The sequence below is a fragment of the Panthera leo genome, chromosome A1 (genome assembly GCF_018350215.1).
Source record: "Panthera leo isolate Ple1 chromosome A1, P.leo_Ple1_pat1.1, whole genome shotgun sequence".
NCBI classification, from domain to species: domain Eukaryota; kingdom Metazoa; phylum Chordata; class Mammalia; order Carnivora; family Felidae; genus Panthera; species Panthera leo.
The window spans coordinates 138,656,405-138,681,302 of NC_056679.1; the positions used below are offsets into that span (position 1 = coordinate 138,656,405).

The window sequence follows — 24,898 nt, forward strand, 5'->3', positions numbered from 1 at the left end:
ATCTCTTAAATTCAGGAGCGATGGGGGGGTCTGGTTGTGGGTTAAATTCCCAGGAGAGAAGAATCTGGTATGTAAGAGTTGGCAGCACCTTTGACCTCGCCAAGTAATCTGACTGGCTTCGGTGGCAGTGCCTAGTGAAGCCCCAGGGATCTTCTCTAACAGCTTTCATCGCCTACCATTTCGTACTCATCTTGAACCGCCACGCACAGGCTGTTGAATTCAGCTGTCCGTGGAAAAAATTATACCAACCACATGCTTAGGCAGAAGGAATACAATATATTGCTTATTTTGTATCTACAAAGCTGAGCGATGTGGAAAACACCAAGCCTTGCTCGGTCACCTTCCATGAGGACAAATGAAATTGCATCACGGCAACCTGATACCAAATGCATATCAATCTATAGTCAGATGACATTTGAGATACCAAGAGACATCAACTAGAATCTTCAGAGTCGAATGCTTACTGAATGTGTCGTGTTAGTTTTCAGTAAGAAGGGAGTTATTTCGAATGGCTTGGGTTTGCCAATCTGAAGTCTTGGTATCAGTGCCTAGTTTTCTTTCTGAATTTAGGTACTTTATTTGCAAAAGCAGACTCCTACTTTGTGAAGATAAATTCCTTAGTAGGGATATTTCTTCCTCTTCTTCCTCCCCTTCCTCCTCCTCCCCCTCCTCCCCCTCCTCCTCCTCCTCTTCTTCTTCTTCTTCTGCTGCTGCTGCTATACATAACACAAACCCTTGCCCATAGTTGGACCCAGTAAATATTTCCTGAAGGCACAAATGGATGAATGAAGAAGGACAGCTTAGGATGTATCATAAGGCTGCTGAAACAAGGGCGAAAATGATGCAAAATCACTTCAAAAAAGTTAAGAGATAATAAACACAAGAAGTTTTATTCATGATAAGGTAGATGCTATTAGTTTATTAATGTCCCAGAGACATGAATATGTCCAGAGAACATTTATTTGGTGAATTCAATCAAATAACCATAAATTCAACTGAGACATCAGCTTTCCCGGGTATTGAAGTACTTGGGTAGTTTAGTTGATCCAGTTGGCCCTTTTGTGGCCAATGTCCCATTGTGCTTATTGGTGACCCAGCATTCCTGTCAGGAATCAGAAAGAAAGGAAAAGGAAGGTCATTGCCACTGCTGCAGCAATGACATGGTATGGTCAGGAGCATATTGGCTGAGCGCTGGTAAACTTCGTTTCTACCAGATCGTAATTAACATCTCTAGAAACAAAGCTCCTCGGGGGGCCTGGGTGGCTCAGTCGGTTAAGCGGCCGACTTCAGCTCAGGTCATGATTTCACTGTCCGTGAGTTCGAGCCCCACATCCAGCTCTGTGCTGACAGCTCAGAGCCTGGAGCCTGTTTCAGATTCTGTGTCTCCCTCTCTCTGACCCTCCCCCATTCATGCTCTCTCTCTGTCTCAAAAATAAATAAACGTTAAAAAAAAAAAAAAGAAACAAAGCTCCTTTTTACCAAGCTGGCCTAGGCATGAGATATCCTGGGCAAGTTCTGTTCTCAGAGGGAGTAGAGGGATGTGGAGCAGGAAGTAGACAGCAGCAGATGATCAGTCAAATTCCAGAGCTGGACACTGCTCCTGGGGAGGGGTCATTTCTCTGCAGTGCTCCAGTCATTGGTTTGCCCTCCCAGGACCATCCGCTGACCGATGTCTCTTAGACTAGCCCCTCAGAGGATGATTGTCTGCTGTCCCAGATGCCTGCCCCTTCTTCCATGATTTCCTCTCAATGGCAGGAGACTGGGAACCTGTCCCCTGGAAACAAGGGAAACTAGAAGATAGGGGGAAAAAGAGGCTTTTTTGTCTGGTATTGGTGGTACCACTAATAGCAGTAGTAATGGGAACAGCAACCATGGGGTCCGGAAGCTTCCAGGTAAATCTGAGCTCTGGCAGTGTCAGCCTCATCTCACCAACATCAAAATGCGGAGTCCTGAGTTCTTGTTCAGAGCAAACAGCAAGATCCGATAGCAGCGGTGACGGCAGCAGCAGCTGGGCAGAGAGTGTGAGCTTCGAGGTTCCAACGCCAGGCAAAACCAGCCTCCTGATCTCTGGGGAATATCTCCCTCCTTTCGCGCTCCCTCCAGACCTTCCAGCACCTTTGTAAGCTTTTTTCTCTATTCATCCCTCTCTGTCTGAAGCATCCAGAGCAGTTTCTGTCTTTCTGTCCAGATGTTGAGTGATACCTCTCCCACAGCCCACCTCTCTCCCAGAAGAGGCTCCAGGACAGGGAGCCACAGCCTGCTTCATCTCTAAGGCAGAGGAGGAAAGGAGGACTCAACAAAGCACCACAGCTTAGAAAGCTAAACTCCATTTTGAAAATCATGAAATTCGACAAGCCATCGTTCAGTCAACGAATCTATTATAACGGGCGTCATGGTGGATGCTGTGAAGTGCCACCCAGGTCCTTCCGGAGGAAGGAAGTACTGACTCATGCCTCCATCCGCTGGGACTGCTCCCAAAAGACCGTTCCCACTGTTAGCCCTCTTCACGGATTACCTCAGCTGAAGAAAACTGCCTTAGCTAAGGTCATACCTCCTTCCAGAGGAAGCCCACACCCAATGATAGATCGACAGGAGCCCACAAAGGCCCAGACCCATGTTCCAACTATGAAGGGCCATCCTAGATCTGAACTTCCCGTGGAGTCAGCTGAGGCCTTCCCTGGGACTACAACCCACTTTGATGTCTCCTCCTTCCCAGTCTGCTTCTTTCTCTTCCACAGGAATGTATCCCCAGAGCACTCCCTTACAAACCTCCTTCGTGCTAACCCCTTCCTCAGTCTGCTACCCAAGGGACCTGTTTTAGTTTGCTAGGGCCACCGTAACCAAGTACCACAGACTGAGTGGCTTAGAAAACAGAAACGTATGGTCTCCCAGTTCTGGAAGCTAGAAGCCCAAGGTCAAGGTATGAGCAGGGTCGGTTCCTTCTGAGGGCTGTAGGCAATGATCTGTTCCAGGTCTCTCTCTTTGACTTGTACATGACCACTTTATGTGGACATGGCATTCTCCCTGTGTGTGAATGTCCCCCAATTCCCCCTTTTAATAAGAATACCAGTCATACTGGATTAGGACCTGCCCTAATGACTCCATTTTAGCTTGATTATTTCTGCAAAGATCCTATCTCCAAGGAAGGTCACACTCCGAGGTACTGGGGTTAGGACTTGAATGTGTGAATTTGAAGGCCGGGGACACAACTCAACTCACAACAGAACTCAGCCTGCAACTACATTCGATTATGTTTTCAAGCAGGAGGTCCACGGATACAGACCCGACAGCTGCCTGAGCCCTCTCTAAGATTCAAGCCCTGTCACACCAAGTTGTTTTTATTAAAGGGTCTGCCCTCTCAGAAAGGTGAGAGAAATAAATGCTCAGCAAGGTTACACATGGGTTCTTCAACACAGGCTGGCAAGATTTAGATGAAGGACAGAGTCTGGTTCCCAGGCTAGAGGGAAACCTGAAGTGGGGAGTCTATTGGGAAATCTGCATTTACAAGGAAGCTATTTATTACACATAGCTGGGTGATGAGAAATGTGGCTGATATTTTAACCTCTGGAAGGGTGTCTGGGAATCTCACATAATTAGCTTTTTATGTCCTTTGTTCTCAAAATTAATAACAGTATGATGATGGGTAGAGGTGGGAGGAGAAAGATGCAGGCAGATAGATGATGGATTTTTCACCAGAGAAGGATAGATTTTTTTTCTTCTTAATTTACTGGTAGAGTCGTAATGACATCGCTGAGGTTTTTCTCCATCATGCATATTGCATTAGTTTCAAGCTGGAAATGCAAAGACACATTGCGGTGGAAAGCAATGTTGCAGTAAAACCCCTTAAGCGTCAACATTTTGTTAGGGGGGGCAGGGCAGCAGGAAATGTGAGTTATCGAGAAATTTATACCTAAATGCCCAAAAGCGACTCAAAGCCAGCCTGCACTTTGGAACTCAAGGATAGTCTTTTTCAAGTTGATGTTACAACCCGTATCTGGAGCCATCAAAACTATGTTTGGATGGGGCATGTGAAGAGGCACAAACAGGCAGGGTTACAATCTGGCCCCGGGCCCTAATTCCCAAGAACACTCGCCTCAGAAAACATCAGAAAGCAGTGGAGGTCTGAGAATCAAGTGCAAATGTGCTCATGTGCCAAGAGAACCTAAGACGGCTATTTTCACAGCATATTGGGGCTTGGCCAGGTTCCAGAAACCATCAGCAAAGTAGCCTGCCCTGATACTTCAAAGGAAGAACTCTCACTGATAAATCCTGCCCCACACTTTCCACAGCACACACTTAATCTTGAGCCATATAATACCACAACAGTGAGTCACTGGGCTGAGCCTTAGGCCTATCCGCAGGACAGGGAGAAAGAAAAGAGTCCCACATCTGTTGTCTCGGGCAATTCTCCTCCCTCCTCAAAACTGCACTGAAACAGAGCAATAAAAACTGTCGTGAGGCAAGTGAGTTATGGGCTGGTTTACCTGTACAGAACCCCTCCCTGAATGATAAGGAATTCAGCCCACCATTTTTCATTACTATGTTTTCTCACGTTTTGATAAAACCCATCAGACAGGGTAACCAATCTGCCTTATTCCTCCAATTGAGCTCAGAGGTCTCAGGAGGACTTTCAGTGATGAGACAAGCTGAGAACTTTTCTTTCACACACACACACACACACACACACACACACACACACACACCTTTCTCAGCAGGTCTGAAATTCGGAAAGCTTCAGCCTTCTGAATTTCATTCAATCTAAATTAAAATTCAGCAAATATTCACTGGAATACCTCAGATAAAGAAAATCAAGTGTAGGTGTCACGGAAGAGAAGACAGCAGCAAGGGAATGCCAAGGTCAAGAGTGGAGGCTTTTGTTTCTTCATGGGAGGAAAAGGAGTAATAATAATTCTTTTGCTACAAATCTGCACCGTCTGGGACACTCATGGGCTGCTGGCAGTTAGGTCAGGCAGTAGGCTTTTTCCCATCTGGTCATTTAGCCACGGTCTCTGGAAGGATAGTGGAAATAGTCTAAATCTTTCCTTGAATTAGACAAGCAAGCCCACAAATTCAGCGATTACATAATAAGCTGGAGTCTAAGTCCTTGGGGACACATTTGTTTGAGGTGTTTGCATGTGGCCATGTGTGCGTTTGGGTGGATTTCTGGGCACACAGACACTTCTCCACCCCAGCCCGCCCCTATCCTCTTCTTGAGGCTATTTTTATGCGTAAGTCCTAACGGGGCACACTTTCCAGATGACCTACACAAAAGTCCTGTTCCAAACTCCTCCTGGTTTCTCCGAATCCCAGTTTTCCTTTCACTTAGGTTTTCGCTCCTCTCTCCCAGGGCACCAAATGCGGGCAGATCAGCCTCTGGCTTCTGAGAACAAGCTGCCGATCGGCCTATTTCCAGGTGCCAATAAAATCCTGCCCGTGTCATGCTTTGGACTTTTCAGAACTTTAGTCCACAAAGTGTTGGGTGGCCAACAGTGTGGCTTTTCCCCGGTCAGGCCACCTTTTTTCGTCACCTAGGAAAAGCCTATCAAGTTTTGTGGGGGGCCCTCAGTAAATCTCATTGAATGATTCCACACACATTGACTACCCGAAGAAGAAAGGGAAAATCAACCGTGTTGATTTTCCAAGGTGAGGAGCCTAGATTGTGTGACATGAAGTGTTGAGGCCCCTTAGGGCATGGTGGACAGTCCAAACCATAGGCAGAGGTGGAGCAGGAGCACGGCTCTCGTCAAATACCTCCAGAGTCCCAGATCCTTCCACCTGTCAGAGCAGAGGGGTGGTGAGCATTCAGGAAGCCCTCAAGTGCCGAGTACGAGAGGGGCCTTGAGGCAGGGACTACACTGGGGTTCCCGAATGCTGGGTGAAGAGACTCAGATCCAGATTGTTCACTGGCATTCCCCCTGCCCAGCCCACTTTGGGAAGAAATAAATCTTCCAGCACTGAGACCTTTTCCAGGACATCCTCCTAACTATAGGGGGTGTTTGAAGCAAAAAGACCACCTAACTGCAGTAAAAAAATTAGTTCCCTAGTCTAACTCCATCCTTACTATGTCCTAGAAATTAAGCAAATTACTTCATGTCGTATGAGCTGTGTTCCTCATAAACTTCTTATGATGACTAATTGAAATGGTATATATTACTAGGCAATGTTTATTAAGCATTTCCTATAAGCCAGGCACAGTGCTAAGAAAATAAATACCCCAGTGTTCAGATGAGAAACAAAGTAAATCACGAAGACTAGGTAACTTGCCCAAGGCCACACAGTTAAAACAGCAGATACCTAACACACATCGTGGTTGTTTTGTTTATCACTTTAGAATAATGAGAACCTTGGCTACTGTTATAATACATTCAATTATATATATATATATATATACACATATACATGTATATATATATTTAGATTTATATAATATGTAAATTTATATAATAATTTTTACTATAAATAATTTATATAATATACATAAAATTTTTTTTTTGGCAGAATGCAAAACTTAGAAAAAGGTTCGCCCAGGATAGCCATTGTTGTGTGATTAAATTTGAGAGTTTGATTAAGCCAGCAGGGGCATTTTGCTATTGCTGTTTGGTTTGCTTTTGCTACGAGGGGCCACAGCCTTCACAAGCACCCGGAAATCAAGATGGCTTCCTCTTCTAGACTTCCGGTAACAACTCTGAGGCTGAGTATTGGAGGCGAGGATGGGACATACAGAAATGGCATGTAAACACTCAAGAGCTGAAGGCAAATCATAGAAAATATGCCACACTCTTACAGGAAAAGCAGATTTCTATTTTATACGGGCGATATTGACAAGAATTCCAGGCCAGCTGCTCCAAACGGCAGGGGTAACTTTTTCAAGCCGATGATGTTTTCATCTCTACAGGGGCCCAAGTGGAATCCAGCTGACCAGAGTTAGCAGTTCTAGGGCAGAGAATCGCTAGGTTGAAATCGCTCCTTTGTTCTGCTGTCCCAGAGCAGAGGCACCCTCAGTTTGCTCAAGCCACTCAGCCTTGGAGACGCTCACTTCCATTTCTCTAAGTGAAGGGGATAGGCCATGCAACATGAGGAGGGGGTTACCTTGAGCTTTCTTTCTGTTCCAAAATTCTGGGATTCTTAACAATGTCAAAGCAGCTACTTAGACTCTACTTTAGGTAAAATAACCGGAATCCAAAATAATGCTTGGCTTTGGCCAAGTACACCATTCCTAACACTTTAGAGCACGCATTTCCTGTCTCTTTCCAGAATGGCTTTCATAGAAAGGCTTATCCCACAAGATACCTCAGAAGCCTCACGTTGTTCTTCCTTCTCTTTCCCTCCTCCTTCTTCTTCACCTTCTTTACTATTGTCGTCATATTTTTGTATGGGGAAGGGGGCGTTTCATTTGTTTGTCTTTACAGAAAGTTCCTCGCACTGCTCCGATTGACTTAGTAATGAGAAGTAAACCGCAGAACTCCTAGCTCCCTCACGTACATACTGAAGCTTTGGAATACATGCCCACCAACACACCCCTGATTCACACTGATCCAAGAGGGTCCCACTAAGAGGCCCGAGCTAATAGGTTCTTGAAGCATAAATTACTATATTCCTATCATGTGACTCTACCTCCTAGACCACAGGTAACTGGTCCAGGCACAGATGCCTGACCTAAGAGCAGTCAGTCTGAGCTGGCCTGATACAAAAGTCACAGCCAGTAAAGACAATGGGGACAAGTGGAACCTCTCAGATTCTCATGCCTGAAGAGTCTGTGAATTAGAAAAAGAAAAAGAGAGAGAGAGAGAGAGAGAGAGAGAGAGAGAGAGAGAGAGATTCATGAGTTGGAAGGTGGGAAACCTAGAAGAGCAGAAGCCACAGGCAAGAGAAACCTTGGGTAGGCAGGAGCGAAGGTAAGTCTGGAGTACTAGAAAGCAGAAACCAAGGGACATACAGAAGAGAAGATGAGCTACTCGGTTGTGTAGTGACACGAACAGCAGAAATTAGACAATTCCTGCCGCTCTAGGGCAACAAGATAATCCACTTCCTAGAGTTGCTTTTCATCCTGCATAACCTCCCAGTTCCTGCTATACATTCCATTTGCCATGAGACTTGGCTCTTTGTAGTTTCCCATGAGGTGTGGTACAGATTTCTGCCTGCATGTAGCCATCAATGAATCTCCATTTCTTCCTTGTAACCTGAGTCAGTCTCCCTTTCCTATGATCAAAAGTGCCTATTAAATATAAGATGCCACATGGACTCAGCTGAATGATGACTTTTAACCTGTGTACAGCTCTGTTGACACCGATGCTTCCGTTCTGGAAAATTCCAGGGCTCGTATCCCATTTTAAAAAATGCTCTTAACTTTTTATTCCCACAATGCTCTTCTGCCCTCTTTAACGTACTTCTCACAGTATCTCTAGCCCCCCGTAACTAAAAGCTCTGATACTGTTACTGCAACTACCACCTTATGTTTCTACCCTTCCAGACAGATTTTTCCAAGTGATTTCCTGTACATAATCTCTTTTGAACGTTGCAATAACCTTATGAGATAATAATAATAATACCTAATATTGTTCAGTGCTCTATAATTTAAAGGTGACTTTTATATACATGATCTCCTTTGATTAGATTCACTTAACACTATGAGGCATTTTTCTCATTGTACACACAAGCAAAGTGAAATTCAGTGATGACGAAGAATGCATCCAAGTTCACACAACAAAGAATGGTTTCTACTGGGATTTTTGGGCCTGCATATCAGTGTTAAAATGTTTGGGACCTTTCTTTCCTACCATGACCAGGAGCTACTCTTAGACGTGCTCATATGGCATTGCAAGTGTCTCGTTTGTTGTCTCTATTAAGTCAAAGATCCCTTAGGTTTGCCAGGCACCAACCATCTCGTGCGACTGTGGTCTGTCCACCTGTGTGGCTGCCACTTCTTTGCCTTCCATAGGTGTGCCAATAACCCACTGATAATATTAATTTAGCATATAGACCTGTTTCTTCCTGGTCACCGAATCCAAGGCGCACGTGTTCCATAACCAGGTTACCTGAGGCAAAGCCTTGCTCGAATTCAGAGGGCTTGTTTTTAATACCCGAAAATTGACAATGTCAGAGTAGTGAACCAAGCCACCTGCTATAAATGCATTGTACCGTTTCGGCTTGTGGGCCAGAGTGTTGAGATCATTTTGGTTTAAGAGTGAGACAGAGAGAGAGGCTCAACACATAAATTGTTGTTTGTTCTCCTCTTAATAAATGCGGTTGCTCTAATGAGAGCACGCAAGGCTCAAAGCTTATCGTTTTATTCCTTAAATAAGACCTTGATATTCAGTACCTCCTAGTCCTGTCATTTGAAAGCCGGGGGAGGGGGTCAAATTTAGTTTGCCCCAGTAGCTGTTCTTTCCAGGCACACAGATGGCTGATGCCGTTTATAATGGCAACTCTGGTGAATAGAGCAGCATTATACATGCAGTAAAGTAAACAATATGTGAAACAGCATGAGCTGTTCTGAAGCGCTCCTCCGCAGCGCCCGAACTACCGCAGAGAGGGGCATTTGAATAAAAGTCAGCACATCCGTGACACATGACCTCCACACCATCAGTCAAGACTTTCTGGCTGATGCCCGACAGAGCCTCAGACTCTTCAAAACGTCGTATTCTGGGCACCTGCTTACCAGCTCAGACCTGGCTACAAGATGAATGTTGTTTGCCATTTAAAATCTGATGATCCCTAGCATATAAGACTGCCCAGAATTGATCTTGGTCCTACAAGAACTGGGTCAAACTACATGGTCCCCCTTCACACCGTGAAGACTCGACATGTGTCTATTACCCTGGATTATAAATGCACCTGTAACACTTACTGCCGTGCTCATACTGGGAACTCTATTTGGAATTACTTGTGTCACACCCCGATAATACAGGACTGTGATTCCCCCAACATATCATGTGGTTTCACTCTTCTGTGCTTTACCACACCCTGTTTCCTGTGCTTGGAATGTCCTTTTTCTTGTGGGGGCCTTAAAAACTCCTCCTGATCTTTTAAGACTTCCAGATCAAGCATCATCAAGACTAGATTAAAAATCCTAGAGAAACATGTGTACCAGGAAACAAACACAAATGTTCATAGCAGTAAAGAGCCAGTGGGAGTGGGTAAATTGTGGTATGTTCATACAGTGGGATACTACATGTGGACTGAAAGAGGCCAAGACATGAAATAATATATACTCTTATGATTTTCTATATATAAAGTTCAAGGCAGGCAAAATTAAACTATAGTATTTAATGATATATATAGATAGATAGATAGATATAGATATATAGATATATACATATATACATATAATCAAACTATAAAGAAAAGGGCAGCTGTGATCCCCATAAATGCAAGAACAGAGAAGCCTCCACAGAAAGATGAGAGGGTTGGGGGTATGGGGACTTCTGGGTTGTAATGCTGTTCCATTCCTTGAAATGGATCAAGGCAGTTTCCTCTTCAATCTTTGTTAGACTGTACGTTAATAGTTTGTGCACTTCTCTATAAGTATCTATATTTAATAACTTTTTAAAGAGGTAAAGGGGAAAAAAACTGAGGACAGACACTCATGGTTAAGAAATGTCATGAGGTGCCTGGATGGCTCAGTCGGGTAAGCATCCAACTCTTGATTTAGGCTCAGGTTATGATCTCACAGTTCATGAGTTCCAGCCCCACATCAGCTGTATTCTCTCCCTCTCCCTCTCTCTCTTTTTCTCTCTCAAAATAAATAAACTTAAGGAAATAAAAGAAATGTCACAAGAAATTCAGACATCATCGTCCTAATTAAAGAGTCCATTTTAATGGACAGAGGGACCCCTCTTGCAGTCACTTATTAATAGGGAAGCCCCCTGAATCAATGTAAAACTTGTCAGTTTAGAAGAAGGGTATACCACGGCTACTGTAGCATAAAATATGTGTTTATGGAAAATAAGTTGATTCCGCATATATTTTTTTGAAGATGCTAAATTCTTGCTTTGTTTCGTCTGCCTGCAGCAGGACCTTCAGAAATGCGGTTCGTAGTGTTTGCTTTCTCCTTCCCGGAGTCATCTCTTCTACAGAGGCAAATTTTAAAGCTGGTCTGTAATCCAGCTTTGCTTGACATTATGACCACATGCAATTTTTTATTTTTTTAATGGGAAGTAATTTATAAACTTCCTCGATGTTAGAGGGAAGAGAGGTGTATCACAGGTGATGACGTCCTGTCTACTCCAGTCCCCACCCCCCAACCATGGCTGCAATTGGATATGGTCCACTTCTTCTTTTCCCATCCTAAACTGGTGTGCACTACTTTGTGTATTAAACAAGGCCCTGTGAAATGAGTCTAATATCCCTGCCACCCCAGCACATCAGCACTAGGGTCTATGACACGCTCCAGAGTATAGGTAGAAATTATATGTTCCAGGCTGGAGATGCGCTTTTGGTCACTTCTTTTGTAAGCACCAGAGATCCATATTTTATGGGGAAGTTCAAGTTGGGGATGGATGGGTGATATAATCAGCTGAGTGGCTTGAAATTTTGCCTGTGAGCCAAAAAACCCAAACCAAAGGAGGTGAGATAGAAGGCGGTACCAGGACTTCTCTGAAATCTTGAGGAAAAATCTAACCACATGGCAAGTGCCTTACTCTGGCTAGAATTGGCAGGATGCCTAAAAAAAGGCACAAGATGCTGAGAGCAGGGGCAGCGGGGTGAAGTTTTGTTTTGTTTTGTTTTGTTTTAACTTCTGGAAGACTTTACTTAAGTTATTACATGTTGTAATGTTATATCGAGGAAGAAGGATTTTATAAAAAGAGAAAGGAATCTGCTGGAGAAACAAAGAGAGACGGAGATAGAGTGAAATTCAAAGAGACCCGGAACACAGAGGAAAACAAAGATGGAGAGAGGTGCTGGAAGCAGAGATAAACTGAAAGAGAGACCGATGGGGGTGGGGGGCATAGACAAGAACTTTTCCTTGCCATTATTCAGTTTTTTAAGTTGGGATGTCAAAAGAGCACTCTTTGTGTCTCTCCAGGTTAGTGCTGTACGTACTTAACCCCGTTTAATTACTATGATGGATTGCATATTTGCCACCAAAAGCCTTGTTCTCACTCGCCCTGACTACTAATGGGCTGTAAACATGGCCTTTTAAATTTTTTTTTTTTTCAACGTTTTTTTATTTATTTTTGGGACAGAGAGAGACAGAGCATGAACGGGGGAGGGGCAGAGAGAGAGGGAGACACAGAATCGGAAACAGGCTCCAGGCTCCGAGCCATCAGCCCAGAGCCTGACGCGGGGCTCGAACTCACGGACCGCGAGATCGTGACCTGGCTGAAGTCGGACGCTTAACCGACTGCGCCACCCAGGCGCCCAAACATGGCCTTTTAAAAAGGAGCCAGGTTTGATGTGGATTTGTGTTCACCTATGTTAATGGTATGCAGGAGGTAGATTAGCTGCCGGCTGCCAGTGACTCGATGCATCCCCTTAGCCTGGCCCAGGACAGCTTGACAGAGGGCTCTGACCTGGCTGCATGCAAATCCAGGCTTCTATCACCCAAAGAGCCATCTCCAGCAAAGCAGAGCATTGATAGCAGGGGCAGAAAGAGCTCCGGTTACTGTTGGAGGTGCAGTTGAGTCCTAGGGACTCTTTCAGCGTGATGAGCAGCTTCAGCTGCAAATAACTAAACAGCTTGGAAGGGAAGGGGCTGGGGAGGTGGGGAATTAATGAGCTCCAAGCAGCAAGAGTTACAGCATAATTAACTCCCAGACGGTCTCGTGGATGGTACAGCAGGGCCACACAACCCAACCCAGAGCTTCCTCCCCAGATAGAATTAAAGTTTAATTCAGTGTCAAGGGGGCATTAGAAAAACAGCCCAGCACAGGACCAGAGGGAGCAATCAGTGAACTTCACTGAGAAAGGGTCACGCTTTGGCCACTCCTTCCTGCATAGATGGCTGAGTGGGTGGGTTTTAAGGTGAGACTGTTAGATTGTCTGAAAGAGACTAAAGGAAGTCTGAGTCTGGGCCATTTGGGAAAGAAAATGATGGAAATATCTGCCTGATGCCTGGAGAAGCTATTTGTTTTGACTACTGCTGCTGCTATTTTCCTTAAGGTTAGAGTCTACAGGACTGTGAAAAACCAGTGCCCTGAAACAAGAAAGAGTTTTCTCTCCAAGCAGCTGGGAAGCCCTATACTTTTGGCCCCAGCAGCCACCTCGGGTATTCCATGCTCAGGACATGATCACTGGCCTTACCTGGTGTATTTAATCCCCCAAACAGATCATTGTTAACATCCCTTCCTCCATTCAACCGAATTATTTTCATCAAAATCTTGAAATAAAATTAAAAATAGCATTGCCAGAAAAGCCAGTGAAAATCTCACAGGCAGTGAAAATTTTCCTTTATTATACTTTATAATTTGCCAGTAAAAAAAAAAGAAAAAGAAAAGAAAAAGTTTACTGTATGTACGTGAAAGGAAAAAGCACTTTTTGTCCAAGAATTTTACATTCAAATTACAGTTTGAACTTTGATCCTTTCTTTATAATATGTGATAATATTACTTTACATAAAGAATCATTCACTAGCTTCTAAATAAATTTTAATCAAATCAAAATGTTTGCAAGAAGTACAAATTGGCTAACTATGAAATGATAACATTGTGGTGACATTTTATTTACTGGATTCACTCTTTCATTTAAAAACAATCATACTTTTAAAAGAGCACATTTTGGGGCACCTGGGTGGCCCAGTCGGTTGAGTGTCCGACTTTGGCTCAGGCCATGATCTCGCAGTCTGTGAGTTCAAGTCCCGCGTTGGGCTCTGTGCTGACAGCTCAGAGCCTGAAGCCTACTTCGGATTCTGTGTCTCCCACTCTCTGCCCCTCCCCTGCTCACGCTCAGTCTCTCCCTCTCTCTCTCAAGAATAAAATAAACATTAAAAAAAATTTTGTTAAAGACCACATTTCAATTTTAAAGATATTGTTCACATTCAGTAAGATATTTCAGGTACAAACTAAAATTTACACTTAACAAAAACATTATACCCCACAGGTTTATCAGTGTCCTGGTTTCAAATTTCAAACAGAAATAACACTCAAAATGCTCAAAGACAATGACAGAAATGAGGTAATTCAAACTGTTTTCTTATCTTCTGAAATTATTATTTACTTCAAATCTAGTGGGTGTTTTTTTTTAATTCTTTTTTTTTTAACGTTTATTTATTTTTGAGACAAAGAGAGACAGAGCATGAATGGGGGAGGGTCAGAGAGAGAGGGAGACACAGAATCTGAAACGGGCTCCAGGCTCTGAGCTGTCAGCACAGAGCCCGACGCAGGGCTCGAACTCACGGACCGTGAAATCATGACCTGAGCCGAAGTCAGATGCTTAACTGACTGAGCCACCCAGGCGCCCCTCTAGTGGGTGTTTTTAATTTAATTTTTTTGAGACGGAGAGAGAGAGAGGGCACTTGTGCATGAGTGGGGGAGGGGCAGAGGGAGAGAGGGAATCTTTTTTTTTTTTTTTAAGTTTATTTACTTATTTTGAGAGAGAGAGAGAGAGAGAGAATGTGAGCCACGAGAGGGGCAGAGAGAATCTCAAGCTGATAGTACAGGACCTGATAAGGGGCTGGATCTCACAAACCAAGAGATCATGACCTAAGCCTAAATAGAGAGTCAGACACTTAACTGAGCCACCCACGTGCCCCGAGAGAAAGAGAATCTTAAGCAGGCTTCACGCTCAACACAACTCAGGGCTTGATCCCACCTCCCTGGGATCCTGACCTGAACCGAAATCAAGAGTCACTCAACTGACTGAGTCACCCAGGCGCCCCAAATCTAGTGTTGTGACACAGGAATGTGTGGTATGATGGTGTAGGGAAACAGATATATATAAGTTCAACTGATTCTGAACCATTAGGAACTGGTTCATGAAATAAAAGCATGTAGCTTATTCCCACAAAGCCAGGAAGTCTCTGAATTTACTTTCGTATAAAGTATAATGTGTATGAAAGAATACGTAATAAAAACATGCTGATTTCAAGCTTACACATAGCATTAAAACTTAACCAACAATAATCGCAGCTATTGTTTCAAATTTAGATCATTACAAGATTTTTTCAGGGAGGATATTTTATCGTGACATTATTTCGAATCGGGAGCCCAAGGTGGTAGCAAAGCCCATTTTAGCTGGCTTAATAACTGTTTTTAAATTCTTCACGCATTTCAATCCCCTGTCGCGGAGATCAGGGTGGAATCTCATGGCCTCACCCTTATATGCCTCTGCCTGTTATTCTCTGCCCATTGAGTCCAGACTCGGGGATCATCTCAGTGGGGGCAGCCCAGGGCATGTGCACCAATACAGGACCAGAGTAAGGAGGAAAGGTACTGGGCAGGAGTCACATTATTGAGAAGCTGCTCTGTGTCCAGCCCACCACCAGGCATTTCCACTCACAACAGCGCCTTCATGCTTCACAACAACTGTTCACATGAGGGTTTCATTTTTTTCTTTAACTTTTTTAATGTTCATTTATTTTTGAGGGAGACAGGCAGAACACAAATTGGGGAGGGGCAGAGAGAGAGGGAGGGACGGAATCCGAAGCAGGCTCCAGGCTCCGAGCTGTCGGCACAGAGCCCAATGTGGGGCTCGAACTCGCGAACCATGAGATCAATGACCTGAGCCAAAGTCGGATGCTTAACCAACTGAGCCCCCCAGGTGCTCCCCACATGAGGGGTTCTAATCCCAGTATTTGGAAATGGGGGAAAACAGACGACAAGAAGCTCAGGGGCCTGCCCATGGCACAAATGGCAGCATCTGAATTAAAACCCAGATAAGGCTAAGAACAAGGCTCAAGTTACCTCCTGAAGGTGAGCACCTCAGATTCTGTGGCACCCCTAAGAACATGACTTAGAATCCCCTGTGTACAGATGCAGTTAGTCCCACTGCTCTAGTTAGAATAAATTTCACCTCTCCTGGGCTCTCTCCCCAATTCAGGGAAATCACCCTTTGAACATCAGTGAACCACTAAACCTATGTCTCTTCCATTTGATTCAAGGAAATGGAGAAAGTTTATCGGAGCTTCTGGACCTTTTCTTCTTTGCTTTGCTTCTTGTCACTTCTCATTTCTTTCTTCTTTTCTTTCTTCCTTCCTTCCTTCTTTACTGTTTCTCGCTCTTTCTCTCTCCCTCTGCCTTTCTCTCTTTCCGTCTTTTTGCCTACTTTTTCAATATACTTGCTTACCAACCTCTGTAGCTTGGGGAAAAATGCTGGAGCTATTGCATTTGGTTCCAGAGAATTGCTCACAGGAGACCTTGCATATTACACACATGTCCAAAGAGCTGATGGATCTTTTTTATGTCCTCTTTATTACTAACGCTTAGGGAAATATCTTGTGTCTCTCTTTCCTCTTCCTACTATATTAAAAAATGATAATCTAGCTCTCCATATGTCCTGAGTATAGCTGAGGTCTTGCCTATTGGTTAATATTGATTAGTATTCCTTTATAGCTCCCTACAGGGTACATTATTGCCATTTCCAGAATCAGGTCACAGAAAGCTTTGGATCACAAAAGTGTAAGATTTGACAAAAATGAACCTGTAATCATAGTCTCTCCTCACCTTTCCACTTCCAGGGAGAGCTATCTTGTCTCCTATTGTCTTACCCTTGAGTATGACCTAGAGAAACAAATAAAACACTGACCACCTCAGACTCCTGGGAGAAGGGTTCCTCCTCACTCACCAACAGGCCAAGAATGGTCTAGTGGGAGCTAATGTGCCCAGCTAAGGTACACTGGGCCTGACACAGTCTTCCCTGAGCTTTGTCTCCTCTGGAGGCACACCCTTGAGAGGCTTCATTGCAAAGAGACAGGTGAGTGAGGAAGAAGGAGAGTGATTGAGGGCTTCCTGTCCTTTCCATATAGCAGAGGGACAGGTGTTGTGCCCTTATTTTCCTCTTTATTAGTTTACCTATTCAAAATGCATTGGAGGAAAGCAAACAGCTTCAGAATGACAAAAATATATCAGGTAGGATTAGGTTCGGCTGCTTTTAACAAAAACTCAAATAAGTGACTTAATAATATACACATTTCTTTTCCCTCATGTAAAAGAAGTCCTCAAGTGGGCAGCCCAAGGCTGTAATGGCAGCTCCACAGTCATCAGGGATTCAGACACTTTTTATCTTTCTTCTCCATCAGGCCGAGCATATGTCTTACATGTTCAAGGTCACTCCAGGATTCAAGATGGCTGTTGGAATGTCAGCCATCATCTTTACTTTCTGAGACAGAAAAGGGAAGTAGAAAAAGGGCAAAAAGAAACTTCTCCCAGCTGAGGGAGCATTCTTAAAAATTTTGAGAAGCCCAATCAACAACTCCTTTTCATAGGAGACTTGGCAAAGTATTTCTTTATCCAGGCACATCACCACCCAGAATAAATTCAGACTCTACTGGTGAGGAAAAGGAAACACTCTTTGCTGAATAGGCATCCAGCAGTCTCTGCTACAAGCTATGTGTCAGCTCCTGGGCTAATAGCTTTGTATACATTATCTTGCTTCTTCCTCAAAACACCTCTACTAGCTTTATGCCATTAGAGTTAGGGAAGTCTTAGGAATTATCAAGCCAACAACTCAATTTTATTTTACTTAACATGTGAATAGAGCCTTAACATTTATAGAACTTCCCCCAAAAATCATTTAATTCTCAACCCCCTCTCCCTTGAAATAAATAGTATTCTTAACTTGATTTTTCAGAGGAGGAAACTAAGATCTTGAAAGGTTTAAGTCAATTGGCTCAAAGTCAATTAGAGGAAAATTGGTCCTAGCACTCAGATCTCCTGACACCTGGCCCTACTTTTGTTCATGTCTTTTTAAAAATTTTGAAATACAGAAAAGTTCAGAGAATATTCCAAATGTCTAGCCACAAACTCAGAATTAACAAATGTTGAATTTTTGTCCTTTTTTTGAGAATTTTCTTCATTTAGATTTAAAAAAAATTAGTTGAAATCCATTTGGTACCCTACAGACTCCCCAGAGATAATCGGTGTTCATTTGGTGGGTATCCTCCCGGTCCAGACCTTTCCATTTTAACTTCCGATTTGCATCCATAAATAAATTGTTTTTGCAGATTTTTTTTTCACTCAACATGTTTTTTGAGCTCTATCTAGGTTAGTGCATAAAGTTCAATCATTTTAACTGCTATGTGATATTCTCTTATATAAATATACAGTACCTTCTATTTATTCGTTTCCATTTTCCTACTGTATATATTGAGCGCTTACTCAATAAGCATGTGGGGAAGTATTCTAGGAGCTTTTTATGTATTAGCTCCCTTAATCTTTGTAACAAATCCATGAGAAATGGGTTGTTATAACCCCTGTTGTACACAATGAGGAAACTACAGCCACAGATAAGGAATTTGTCCAAGGTTTCACAGCTGATAAGCAACAGATCCAGAATTCAACCCCAGAGGAGATGATTCTGGAACCCCTACCCTCGACTTCTACTCTACATTACTTGGGCTTAATGCTCATGCATCCCTACCAGTACAGCCATACCTGTTGTGCAAATACTGTCCTCAGAGCCCTGCCGTCACCTAGTAGGACTCTCCTCGGGTCGATGGCCAGCATCTGTTCTGAATGGTTGGAGCCTGTATCTACTCTATGGCTAAGTATTTTGAAAATCCCTCCTGTTCTATATTGACTGGAACATAGGTTTTCAATTCTTCACCCCTACCAAGAAGAGAACCTAGATATAGAAATGCTAAGTCTTAGATTATATGCGCCAAAGGTTTTAGTAAAAACTAGTGATTGCTCTCGATTGTTAAACTAATGAACTAATAAACTATACTAATACACTTATGTAATTTGTGTATTCTTCACAAATGCTGTCTATCATTAGTCTTCTTAATTTTGCCAGTTTGTTGGATGTGACGTGGTATCTCCTTGTCTTTATTTGCATTTTGCTGATTACTAGTAAGGTAGAAAAGGTTTTATATTGGGGCTCCTGGGTGGCTCAGTCGGTTGAGCGTCCAACTTCGGCTCAGGTTGTGATCTCACGGTCCGTGAGTTCGAGCCCCGCGTCAGACTCTGTGCTGACAGTTCAGAGCCTGGAGCCTGTTGCAGATTCTGTGTCTCCCTCTCTCTGACCCTCCCCGTTCATGCTCTGTCTCTCTCTATCTCAAAAATAAATAAAAGTTTGGGGCGATGACCCTCCCCGTTCATGCTCTGTCTCTCTCTATCTCAAAAATAAATAAAAGTTTGGGGCGCCTGGGTGGCTCAGTCGGCTAAGCGTCCAACTTCAGCTCAGGTCATGATCTCGCGGTCTGTGAGTTCAAGCCCCGCATCAGGCTCGGTGCTGACAGCTCAGAGCCTGGAGCCTGTTTCAGATTCTGTGTCTCCCTCTCTCTCTGACCCTCCCCTGTCCATGCTCTCTCCCTGTCTCAAAAATAAATAAATGTTAAAAAAAAATTAAAAAAAAATAAATAAAAGTTAAAAAAATTTTTTAAAAAAAGAAAAAGTTTTATATATATTATTTATATTTATATAAATATAAATAATATAAATATAATAAACATATGTATATATGTTTATTAGCTATTTAGGTTTAGTCTAATCTGAATTGCCTTTCTCTTTGCTCATTTTTAAAGTGGCTTCTATTTTCTTTTATGTACTTGTTTCTTTATATAATTGGGACATTAATCTTGTGCCCATTATATCTGGTGCAAATTCCCTGTCCCTCCCCACCACCCCCCCATCACTTCTTGCCTCTGACCCTATCTTTGTCTTCTGTCATATAGGAGTTTTCGATTCAATGTTGTCAAATCTATAAATCGTTTTCTTTATAGGACGCACTTCTGGTACTTTAAGGAAAGCCTTCTCACTTTTGAGGTAGTAGAGAAATTCTAGGTTTTCTTCTAATAGTTTTATAATTTTATTTCTTGAATTTACCTCTCTGTATGATATGAGGAAGGAATACAGTTGAATTTTTCCTACTTGGAAATCATTCCAACACCATTAATTTAATAAGTTACCTTTTCCCCACTGATTTTTTAGTACCACTTCTAACATAAACAACCAAGTTCCATATATACACTGAGCCATTTGTTTTCTATACCACTGCACTGATCTATTTCTCTATTCTCAGTTTTTTTCATTTTAATTCTCTAGCTTAGAAATAATGCATCACTGAGCCTAATACATTCTATCTACTTATACATTTTTTATCGTCCCGATGCGAAACACAAGCCTACAAGTTTGGTAAGCGCCTTATGGTTCTTTAGGAAGGTAGGCTAGAAGGCATATGGTGCCTTTGGTTTCTATGTTGGAGATCCCACTTGCACTGCAGACGGATCTAGGTATTTGGAGTACAGTTAAAGGAAAAATAAATTCTAAGTACAGTGAGTAAAAAGGGATGAGTCTTGATTTCTCCATCAATAGAGATACCCCACTGTTGATACCCATTCTCTAACATCTTCTGAGTAAATCCCAGTGACCATGCATCATTCATAATCAACATTCTTATTAATTTAGATGGACCAAATATCCCAGTTTTTGAAAGGACAAATGTATAAAGAAGACTGGCGGGGCGGGGGGGGGGGGGGGGTTGGGGGGGTGTGGAATCAGTTTCAGAGCTTAGAGAACAAATTTTTAAATTGCATTGCTTTTTGTAAATGACTATCCAAACTATATAATGACCTGTAGTTTATAGTACTTTTCAGGGTTCGGCTGTCTCTATATATTTATGGTGTAGAATTTGACTTGGGAAAAGTTCTCTTCTGGAACAGTTACAAACACCATAGACAGAATGTGAGGATGGATCGATGTCCTGCACACAACACTCTGAAGTACAAATGAGCAAGGATGAAATAGATCCCTCACAGTCATCCTGAGATTGGCTGTAGCAGCATCTCTGAGAAACCCACCTCAGGCCTGGGAGTAGGGGGCGGGGAGGATGGGGGAGGGGTGGGATTGGGAAGGGTGGGGCCAGTCCAAGAACCGGCATCTCATGGAGCCTAACTTTGGATCACCACCTCAACCCAAACATAATGGTTAAAAACACGGCCTTCTTCTCAGTTAATGTTAAGAAGATCGTAGGCAGGCCTGATAAAAAAAAAATTTTTTTTTTTAACTCAAACCAACAGCTTTATTTTTCGTATTCTATAAACCATAAATTACCTGATCTGTAGAATCTCAAAGCTCCTGCAAAAGACCGCGGGATGGCAGCTTCGACAATCAGCCACAGGCCAACCAGAATATTGTTTTCAATATGAGAATGTATTTCTCCCAACAATTTGACTTTCATGGGCCAGTGGAAGGTGGGGGTGGGGGAGTGGAGAGGAGTAATCTCTACAGACATGCTAACTTTCCGGTTCTACCGCTGAAGTTGCATAAGAAATGGCAAGATGTTCATTGCACAAAGCCAACATTCAAAATTCAGTCTCTCTATTTTCTGATCATCCTCCCTCCATCGTCCCCCTCTTCCCTTCCCCACCCCTGTCTTTTCCCAAATAAAATTTTACCAAAGGGAAGAGAGATCATTTTTAATAATTTAAGGAAACTTGAGGATATTTTTGATTTCGTGGCCTCCAATTTCTACAATTAAAATGAAGTATTTCTCGGTTTAAATTTAAATAAAAGAGCAGCCACCGTATACCCAAGGAAATTTCCCTTTAAAAATTTTTGTTCCGTATTCGAGCTGACGTGGCTCTTTTCATCTTCACCAAACACAACAATTGGTTTTAAAAAGGGGAATAATCCAGGCTACTCATCTCTTCACTGCCCCAAGTTGAGCAGAGAATGAAATCAGAACTCTATTCCTGTCTTACAACTATCCTGGAGCCTCCCTGAGACATTGTTCCCTGGATCCATGGCTGGGACCATGTTTTAGGTAAAGCTGTGTTTTCACAAGATTCTCCTGCTTCCTCCAGGAATAAACCACCTGGGACAGGGTCCAAGACTAAAATGCCATGCGTTGAATTATGCATAATCGTGGGTCATGTTTGTGCAGGGCCCTATTGCAATTCTTCATAAATTTTTATTTCTTTTTAGCCTACTTCTTAACACGCAGCCCTGACTGGCATGCTTACATCAATTGCTCTGTTTTTCTTGCTTTGTTGTGGTTGTGTGTTTTAATGAAAACCCTTCCTCCTGAAAGACATCCGGCTGCATGCCAAACCTACGGAATCTATAGATTTTCTTCCCGGTATGTAAAACAAGAGCTCCGATTCAATTGGCCCACAAATACGTCTGCTAAAGGAGACTTTTCTCAAGTGTCACTCTGTCATTCGACGGGTATTTACTGAGCCCCGCAGGCTGTAGGCACCGTGCTGGTCTCTGAATACAAGGGTGAGTGAAACTGATGTGCGGAGTCCCTTCCTGGGTGATGGCGCGATCCAATGGGGGAGACAGTGGCGAACAAATCCCTAATTGCCCCTTGTGTTAAGTGGGGGTAGGAAGAAGGAGGAGACGCTGAGAGAGGGTGGTGCAGCGGAGAGTGCTGCCACTTTGCCACAATGGCTGAGGTAGACCTCTTGGAAGCGTCACATGGGAGCCAAGTCCTAAAAGAGGAGGAGGACCCAGCGATTCGAGAGAGAAGGGGTATTGAGGGGACGTATCGGGAGAACAGCAGATGACGAGATCCTGCGGAATGCTCAGACCATCTCCACGGCCGCGTCTGCCCATCTGCCCTCCGGCCAGCGGTCACGGGGCAAGTCCAGTCCTTTTGCCCCTAGGAAGGCTTCCCGCCCCGCCCGCAAGCGTGGTCCTCCCTTTTCCGCAGCCTCCCGCGGTACCTCATCTGTTTCCCGTGACTTCCCACTTAACCACATGCTGGGTTGTATTGTGTTCGGATGGTTCCTGCGGTGAAACTTGCCTCCCCCACCGGTCTCGTAAACCCACTGAGGACAGAGGGCTTGCGGCCCTTTGTGCCCCGCACCACGTCTGCCGCGGCACCGGAGCGGAACTGCCGTGGGCTGCATTGAAAGGAACTGAAGATGTTTTAGCCTGGCGGGGCAGGTGAACAGCCGCGCGGCTAAGCCGCTTTTCTCTCTGCCTCTGCTCACATTAGACAAAATGCAAATAGATAGGCCCCCATCTCTCTCTGTCCTATTTAGCATTTATATGACACCTTTCAGCACAGAGAAATGAATAAGTGGAACCAGAAGTGGCTGTTCCATGTGCTCATCCCCCAGCCCGGCTGCAGCCAGGCATCTGGTCCCCACCTGCCCCCCACACGCCCCTCCTCCCCGAGGGGGCAGGCTGCAGGCACCCCCGCTTTGCTTTCAGCAGGGCTCTTCCCCCTGAGCCGCACACTGTTGAAAGAATGCATTGTCTGGGCTAAAGGGAGAACGCGGGTAGCACATTACAAATCTGAGCTGTTAAGTGATAAATGAGCAATGAAAAGCATCCTGACATCATTAAGGTGTTCCCGAACACGCTCTCCCCTCGCAGCCTCACCCCCATGCAACCGCGTGCAGACAGAATGGCTTGTAGGGTGACCAAAGCCTGGCTTAAGAGTCACCAGATTGGGCCGTTCCAACCCCATGGGGTTTTTCTAGATTCTGCCAGTTGGGAACACAGTCACTTCAAGAAACCGCTAGACTCGCATCTCTGCCAACGTTCTTAGAGGCATGGCTCTCTTCACCCATATAAAAATGAACTTGCCTTTTCACTGCTCATTGTATTCCCAGAGTCTGAAGTAGCCCTTCAGGACTACCTCCCACCCCCACATTCAGGGAGCCCTCCCCCAGGCCCCCAGGGCGCACACATCTGGACCGGGCACTCTGTAGAACCCACACCCCATCCCCCTGCCCCACCAGGACTCAGCACTGACAAGGAGTCGGGACAGACGGCCTGCAGGGTGACAGAGCAGCTTCTCTGACATTTATGAGATGAAATTCGCCAGGGCCAGAAAGGGCATCCCTTTAAAATCATTTAAAGAGCATCTTAACCCCTGCAATGCTTCCTGGGGGGGCTAAAAGCAACCCCTGTACTCTGACTCACCAGTGTTGTAGAACTCTAAGTTTCTAGAGAAGACCTCCATATTGGTTTCTAGAGAAGTTTCTAGAGAAGACCTCCATATTGGTTTCTAGAGAAGTTTCTAGAGAAGACCTCCATATTGGTTTCTAGAGAAGTTTCTAGAGAAGACCTCCATATTGGTCAGCACTGTCGGGGAAGGGAGGATCAATTAATTTCCTCACGGGTCGATGTCTGCTATTCTGCTCCCAGGGATCCCAGAGCCACTGGAGTAGAAGAAGGTACATAATTCTACAATAACATAGTGTGACAATATGGGAAAAGATGCTGATTCCATAGGTTACTAGATAAGTGACCTTAAACAGCTCACTTAGCATCTTGCTTTTCCTCTCTATAAACTAGGGGGAAATGACACCTGTCACATAAAATATAATGAGGATCATATAATGCCAAAAGTTACATGTTTAGCACAGGGTCTGGCACATAGAAGGGGAATGGTAAGTATGTACTGCTTATTGAGACCTACTCAACATATCCCACCTTGCTAAATGAGACTTTCTGCACTTTATTTGGTCCTCCAATTTAATCCTATAAGTCTCTAAGGTAAGGCCGTATTTATAATCACTGTGCTACCCTGCTCACCTTGTTTCCCTATGAGAAATATTTTCATGTCAGTGGCTATTCCCGTCTGCAATTTTCCTTTGAAAAATTGCTCCAGGATGGGTACTTCCTAAGGGGAAGCTTTCCCCATTAGCTAGACAGGAGGGGGAAATGTAAGGGCAAGCCTTGACCCACCATTACCAAGAAATCAACTGTGGAAATGAGTCATCTTTCTCTCGCCACTGGGCTGGACTTGGTGATTAATGGGAGACATTTAAGATAATACACTTTCTTGTTCAAGTTTTGAAAATTAAAGCTCCTAGAAATGTGAGCCCAGAGAAGGAAGAAAAAAG

General features: G+C 43.8%; 2 long non-coding RNA genes across 2 annotated transcripts in view; one reads left to right on the plus strand and one right to left on the minus strand.

Annotated features, from left to right (window-relative positions):
- The window catches only part of LOC122221572, a 31,774-nt gene that overhangs the window by 2,510 nt on the left and 4,366 nt on the right, over positions 1 to 24,898 (plus strand). The gene's annotated exons all lie outside the window — the stretch shown is intronic.
- Positions 975 to 5,004, minus strand: LOC122221576. Its single transcript, XR_006203307.1, has 3 exons — positions 4,794 to 5,004; positions 1,480 to 1,774; positions 975 to 1,102 (listed from the first exon to the last, which is right to left on the minus strand). It is a non-coding gene; the product is annotated as an uncharacterized LOC122221576 (long non-coding RNA).